The 7,696-nt window shown below is 30.2% G+C and overlaps 1 long non-coding RNA gene across 1 annotated transcript; it reads right to left on the bottom strand.

Moving 5' to 3' along the window:
• Positions 1-761: 761 nt before the first annotated feature.
• LOC139488586 (uncharacterized) lies at positions 762-4,949 on the bottom strand. Its single transcript, XR_011656043.1, has 3 exons — positions 4,840-4,949; positions 3,207-3,379; positions 762-840 (listed from the first exon to the last, which is right to left on the bottom strand). It is a non-coding gene; the product is annotated as an uncharacterized lncRNA (long non-coding RNA).
• Positions 4,950-7,696: the final 2,747 nt, after the last annotated feature.

Here is a 7,696-nt window from a genome sequence, read left to right on the forward strand (position 1 = left end):
TGATTGAACACAATATATCTTAACAGAGTCTGAGTGTCTAAACATGTCTTCACGATTTTCTCTAGCGGTAAATTAAGTCGATTAAGACTTGATCAGACCAAAATGACCGTTTCAGACTTAAATCTGGCTACTAGTGCTCGTACTAACAATTGTTAAGTCTAGTTTTTTATTATAATTAGACTTCTGTTGACCTTAGAATGACAACCATGCGTCAAATAGATTATAACGCATCAGCGTAGGGACCATCGCATTTTGGCGTAGATGATCGCACTTCAGCGTTATCATCGCACTTCGGCCTCCCCATCGCACCTCCGAGTTCTATATATAGACATATATTCATTTATTTGTATTATGACTGTTACTGTTTTTGTCTTTGTAGATATTCCAACAGGGCAGCGTCCACTGCAGATGTTATATGTGATGGATTTCTCCTTTATAATTACTTATAAATCGAAAATCAACTGACAACGCAATGGCTACAAAAGAAATAGACCAACAGACAAACAGAAATACAACATTACAAAAAAAAAAAAAAAAACACCAAAGAAAACTAAATACAGAGCAACACGCACCTCAGGAAGAACTGGGGTTAATCTCAGGTGCTCCGTAAGGCCAAGCAAATCCTGCTCCACATGTGGCACCCGTTTTTGTTTGATATATGAGTTGCAGCAAATCAATTTACAATCATTTTTTCAAGGAACATATGGCCAATAGAATGTTAAGATGAAATAACAAAAAAATATATATAGATCAACGATAAATAAAATTTAGTTCAACTTCTTTTATTTAATGATGAAAGATCCAGTTTGTTGTGCCACAGACCAACTAGCCTCTTTTTAACTGAAATTGATTGTGTTGTTATTATTATCATTATCAGTAATCATTATTATTATCATTACCATAATTATTATTATTATTATTATTATTATTATTATTATTATTAGGTCTTTCCACTTTTCTGTGGAAAGACCTATTGTTTTTCTTCTGATTATTTTTTTTTTTTTTTTCTTCCGCCTAATTTTGTTCTTGCGATAAACATTTGTTTCGCAATATGTCGCTTAGATATTTGGTATATGATATCGAACAGTTTATGCGCTTTTGAAATTTACCCTGCGTAAACGAATACTTTCCTTTGTAGGAGTTATCTCCCCAAACACTGTTTTCCTTGTTAGCGCATCTCCTTCGCAACCGTAAAAGATTATGACAAATTTATTTTACAAAATTGCTTGTTATATCCTTCGCATGATTTGTCCTATTTTGACCGAAGCGATATGACCGCTCCATATGAGAGTTATTTCCCCTTATGCATCTGATATAAGTGATATGAATTTCTATCTTATAAATCATAAGTGATAGAGACCTAGGATCTTTTGATTTGAGGTCCTTGGTCCCAAAAAATGAAAATTAGGTCAAGGTCAAAGGTCAAGGTCATATTCTAATATTTGAATTTGGCTTATTTTCACTTATATCCAAAGACTGTATAAGATATCAACAAATTATTTTTACTAAATTGTTAGTTGCGACATGTCGTAAGATGTAAATTTTGATTGCAAGCGTACGTTGAATGTAAAAGGGAGTTTTCTCCCCTCTTGTATTTAAAAATACGCGTTTGGTGATATAACTCATTAATTAAATATAATAAAGACCTATGGTCTTTTGATTTGAGGTCCTTGGTTTATGACCTTGAAATTGATCTCAAGGTCATAGCTTAATTTGACGTTCTAGATTTTGACCTTTGCTTTTATTCTATATGTATACATGATAAAGATATACAACTTTTAGAAAAATGTATCAAACCATTTAACCTTGTAAAAAACAACCGGAAGTGACCTTTTGTAAACCGGAAATAGCTATTTTTTTGTACTTTATTAATATAAAAGTATATAGAACCAGATATTTTTGGAATCAGTGTCAAGTAAATATTCAAATATAATCGGAAGTAACATTTTTCAAACCGGAAGTAACAAATTATCTCCCTTATTTAAAAAAAATGTATGGAAACAATATATTTTTGGAATCAGCTTACTAGGAGCTATCATTTGACGATTGAAATGACATTTTAAACTTAGTTTCACAACTTTTCATATCAAAATACATTGTTTTGTTGGAAAGAACTCAATTGTTCTCTGAACAATTGGTTTTTAATTTTTTTTTTTTTTTCTTCCGCCTAATTTTGTTCTTGCGATAAACATTTGTTTCGCAATATGTCGCTTAGATAATTGGTTTATGATATCGAACAGTTTATGCGCTTTTGAAATTTACCCTGCGTAAACGAATACTTTTCTTTGTAGGAGTTATCTCCCCAAACACTGTTTTCCTTGTTAGCGCATCTTCTTCGCAACCGTAATATATTATGACAAATTTATTTTACAAAATTGCTCGTTATATCCTTCGCATGATTTGTCCTATTTTGACCGAAGTTATATGAACGCTCCATATGAGAGTTATTTCCCCTTATGCATTTGATATAAGTGATATGCATTTCTATCTTGTAAACCATAAGTGCTAGAGACTTAGGATCTTTTGATTTGAGGTCCTTGGTCCCAAAAAATGAAAATTAGGTCAAGGTCACAGGTCAAGGTCATATTCTAATTTTTGAATTTGGCTAATTCTCTCTTATTTCCAGAAGCTGTATAAGATAACAACAAATTATTTTACCTAAATTGTTTGTTGCGACATGTCGTTACACGTAAATTTTGATTGCAAGGGTACGTTGAACGTAAAAGGGAGTTTTCTCCCCTCTTGTATTAAAAAATACGCGTATGGTGATATAACTCATTAACCAACTATAAATAAGACTTATAGTCTTTTGATTTGAGGTCCTTGGTTTGTGACCTTGAAATAGAGGTCAAGGTCATAGGTTAATAGGACGTTCTAGATTTTGACCTTCTCTTTAAATTCATATAAATACATCATAAAGCCATAAGGAACTAATATTATTAACTGATTTTTACTATATCAATATCAAAATAGATCTTTACTAGTGGAAAGACCTTCAATTGTTCTCTGAACAATTGGTTTTTAATTATTATTATTATTATTATTATGTTGTTGTTGTTGTTGTTGATGTATTAGTGGTTGTTGTTGTTGTTGTAATAAAAGTAGTAGTTGTAGTAGTTATAGTAGTAGTAGTAGTTGTTGTTTTTGTTATTTTAAAACTTAATATAAGGAATAATTGTTCTTTACGTAATTACTGGAAACCTTACCATTCTATCTATATTGTTGGCATTAGCATCTCGTTTTCCTCTTTTTAATTCAAGTCCTGGTGGTGGTAGACCTGGTTGATGTCCACTAGCTGCTCCTGCTAAAACTGACATTAGCATCATGAACATCGCACACAGAATCTTTCCTATTTTCATCTTGCAGAGGATTTCCTCACCTAGATGACATATAATAATGTAGGATACGATTTTTCCGAATATATTCTGTAGGAAATTATATAAAAAAACGAATTCTGATAGAACTTTATTAATACAAAACTTCCTGTATTGAATGAATCGTGTGAATGTTATAATTATGTAATATGTTCTTTTTTCTAATACTGCACATTGTTCTTTTTCTAATACTACACATTGTTCCTTTTCTTATACCGTACATTGTTCTTTTTCTTATACTCCACATTGTTCCTTTTCTTTTACTATACATTGTTCTTTTTCTAATACTACACATTTTTCCTTTTCTAAAGTAATAAAATTGTATATTTTAAAAGTGCAATATCCTTAACTAAGGTTAAGAAAAAAGATATGTAGAAATTTTTCGTTCATTTGTTTTTGAATAAAACAAAACGAATTAAGTACATTTTCATGGTATAAAACACTACAATACACAATGTTATTTAACACATCATTTCCAAATATTATATTAAAGATATACCATGGTTTTGTTGAATTCTGAGTTATTCCAAATTCTGTAATATAGTTTGGAATGAAATGGGAAATTTGTCAAAGAGAAACCAACCCGACCAATGCACAAAAAATAGTGCTTGATTGGCTGAATATGACTCAACGATTGAGTTGAAATAATGCTAATCCATAGTACTAAGATAATTTTGATAGCAAATGTTTTATAGTAGTGACATCTGAAAAAAACCCACAATGGAACTATTTTTCACTGAACGTCCAATGTCCTACTAGTATAGTTCTGACAAAAGCCCGTAGAATGTAGAAATTTCCTTTAATAGTTCCATGTATAGGGAGATAAACCATTAAATTTGGATCTCAAATATAAAATGTCTACATTTTTGTCAAACATCAATAAAGAAAATATATTAATAATCCTACGACATTAATTGAAAATTAGGCCCAGTTATTTAATGTAAGAAGATAGACAAAAAGATATGTGAGGATTTACTAGGAGTCAAAAATATTCCAAATATCCATGTATGTTTAAATAAAAACGAGTCCTTAACCAATCCAAATATCTCAATACAACTTTTCTTGTAACAACATAAATCTTCAGAGATGTTGAAATAAGAACGAGTCCTTAAGCAATCCAAACATCTCAATATTATCTCTAGTACACACTCTTCTATTTTTGTAACAGTATATATCTTCAGAGAATCAGTGACCTACCGTATCATTAAATACATAATTATATAGTTTATTTTCATGTATTTAAATATTTATAAAAAAAATCCTAAGGTGTTTCAAAAAACAGCTGATGTAATCTACTCCTGAGATAGAAAAACCTTAGTATTAAAATTATTCAAAGTTGTGTAAGCTAGTAAACAAAAATATCAGAACAATATACGACATTTTTCATAATCTTGCTAAGTTGTTGAAGCATTGCAGATCTATTTAAAGCCTTGTAAGAATAATATGAAAATCAACAGACACTTACAAACTAAAGACAGTTCCTTCAATTGTCTCCGTCGAAGTATGTGTGGTAAGGTAAACTTATTTACTTTGTTTATATACTTTGCTGGAAATTAAAAAAAACTGACCGATTTTTTATGCTTTTGTTTTGAATTTGAAATTATTCTTTTATGCATAAATTGATAAACAAGCTGTCAAAGTGATTGCAATCAAAAATTATCTGAACTCGTGAGTTTAATTAATAAAATCATTAGAATTGCATCATCATAATCAATGCAAAATCGTTTCCTAACAAAGCTTTTTATATGAACGCTTACGCTGCACATTTTATGTTTGGAAGAGACATAATAACCGTAATATGATAGTCCAGCCTATGACGACATCACAAATTTCAGTGCAATTTAATTTACATTTTCTAAAAGGATCATGACTCAGACAAACAAACAATACTAGTCTAGACAATCAAATGATAAAAATATTAGAAATATTTGTCAACGTTCTGCCTAAATCTTGAGCAAAATCAATGTCGCATATAATGCTATACCAGACTTTGACCGATTTTTATCCTTAACGAATAATACTTCGATTATCGCCTTTGCATACATCTGGTATTTTTCATGAAAAGGTTTGTCCGTACTAACGTTTTTGAATGTACTAGTATATACATCGTCCCTCTTTATAAGTATATGGAGATGCCCGGTGTTATGATTGACAATGTGAGAAATTTCCGAGAGAAAAAAACAAAGAACAAAGATGTCAATGATAACCAGTACCCATACGGTCTTAAGGTGGTATGGGAGTCTATAAAAAATAAATAAAAATGATAGAATTTCTTCATACTTTGCCAAAACGTAGTATCTATTGATATATGTTGAAAAATATATTAAAAATGATAGGTCACCGTGCATTTTCTCAAGCTACAGGACGTGACAAAATAACACACTTTGTATGGATTATACAGAGAAAAACACCATTTTGTTATGAGAAACTAAACAAAATGATAGAATTGCTAAATACTTAAGGAAACGATAGCTTTCAGACAATGCTTTGAGAATATCAAAAGAAAAGATAGGGTCACCGTACGTTTTTTCCAGCTAAAATACAAAATAGGAAAATTCCATGTAGAATCCTTCAGAAAATGCACTGTTTCAGAGTTACTTCTCCTTAAAATGCCAATTTAAAAAAAAATTAAAAACAACCAAAAATAATCAATATTTGCAAAAATATTTAATAATTATATTAAAGTTGTATTCTTATAAATTGGTTCTTTTAAATGAACATTCACATTTAAAATTTTCATTCCTGCATCAAATTTTGCTAACTTGATAGAAAATTTTGACCTTTGGTTCTCTGTTTTTTACAATCCAAGATGGAGGAAGACACCAATACCACCTTAAACAATGGAGAGAACACACTCCGTACAGCAAGTTTGAACAGGAATTAGTGAAATTACTATATGATGAAATAACACAAAAGAGGGAACATCAACAGAAACGCCATTCTTAACAAACAAAGGATGTACAATCCAAAAAGAAACCATATACCACAGGAAGTTAATAAAATGATCACAAATAAACAAGAAATATTTACAAAAAATATTATTTTTTTTGTATATGTTTCAAAAAACATCGGTGACAACAACATACAATATAATGAAAACCACCCAAGTATAGAAAAAAACTAAAATCACAAAAAAACTGAACTCCGATGAAAATTAAAAAACAGAAACCACCCTTATCAAATGACAAAATAAATGGCTTAAACACATCAAACGAATGAATAACGACTGTTATTGTCCTCACTCGGTACAGGCATTCTCTTATGTAGAAAAGAATGAATTAAACCTGGTTTTATAGCTAGCTACATCTCTAACGTGTATGATATTTAATCACCCAGTTCATTTGTATGATTTTAGTTTTAGCAACTATGTGCACAGGATTTATTTTGTTTAACACAGTTTGATTTGGAAGAAAGGCCTGCATGTAACACTATGACTTACACAATTCTATTTTTGTATTATTATAATTGTTATCAAATACATCAAATAACGTAATCGGAAACTTATCTTGATTCATGCCGGGCATTGATGTCCATTTTTTTCTAAATATACCAGTGACGTTACTTTTTGTGGCGTTGATTCATGTTACAAATACACACTTCGTTATTCTATTATGCTGTTTTTGTGTACTGTCTAAATCATTTTAGTTGTTATTCGGAGGTTAACATGTCGAAATATACTATCATATTGTTTATTTTTGTATTTCTCTGTCTTTGGTGTTTTTTAATTTATTTGTACTCTGTTTCCGTTTTGTACTATTGTGGTCCTTTAAGTGGTATATTTAAGATTGCCACAAAACCAGGTTCAAACCACCATCTTTTTCTCAAATTGTCCTGTATCAAGTCAGAAATATTACAGTTGTTATCTAATAGTTTGTTTCTATGAATTTTGCATTGTTGTTTGCTTTAGTTTATTTGTCTTCTGTATTCTGTTATTTCGTTATTTTCCTCTTTCACTTGATCATGTTGATGTGTTTCCCTCCTTTAGTTTTTAACCCAATTTTTTTCTCTCAATCTTTTGAACAGCTACTATTGTTGCCTTTATGTATAAAAGTCGCATTAAATTTCATTATATATTCATTGAAGCTATTTCTCATAGATACTTAAATGTGTCAATATCAAATAAACATATTTTTGAGCCTACAAACGAAGCATCTGTTTCTTAAAGAATTGGTATACCGAATGTTAAAAAGGCAACTGGTATAATTGGTATGTTACCAAACATTTTACACGCTGCTAATCACGTAGTGATCACACAGCTTGTTAATTTATCATTATATACTTCAATTTCTAGACGCATTTAAAATTGCCAAGTGTCACTCTTT

This window comes from Mytilus edulis, chromosome 9, assembly GCF_963676685.1.
Source record: "Mytilus edulis chromosome 9, xbMytEdul2.2, whole genome shotgun sequence".
Classification (NCBI taxonomy): domain Eukaryota; kingdom Metazoa; phylum Mollusca; class Bivalvia; order Mytilida; family Mytilidae; genus Mytilus; species Mytilus edulis.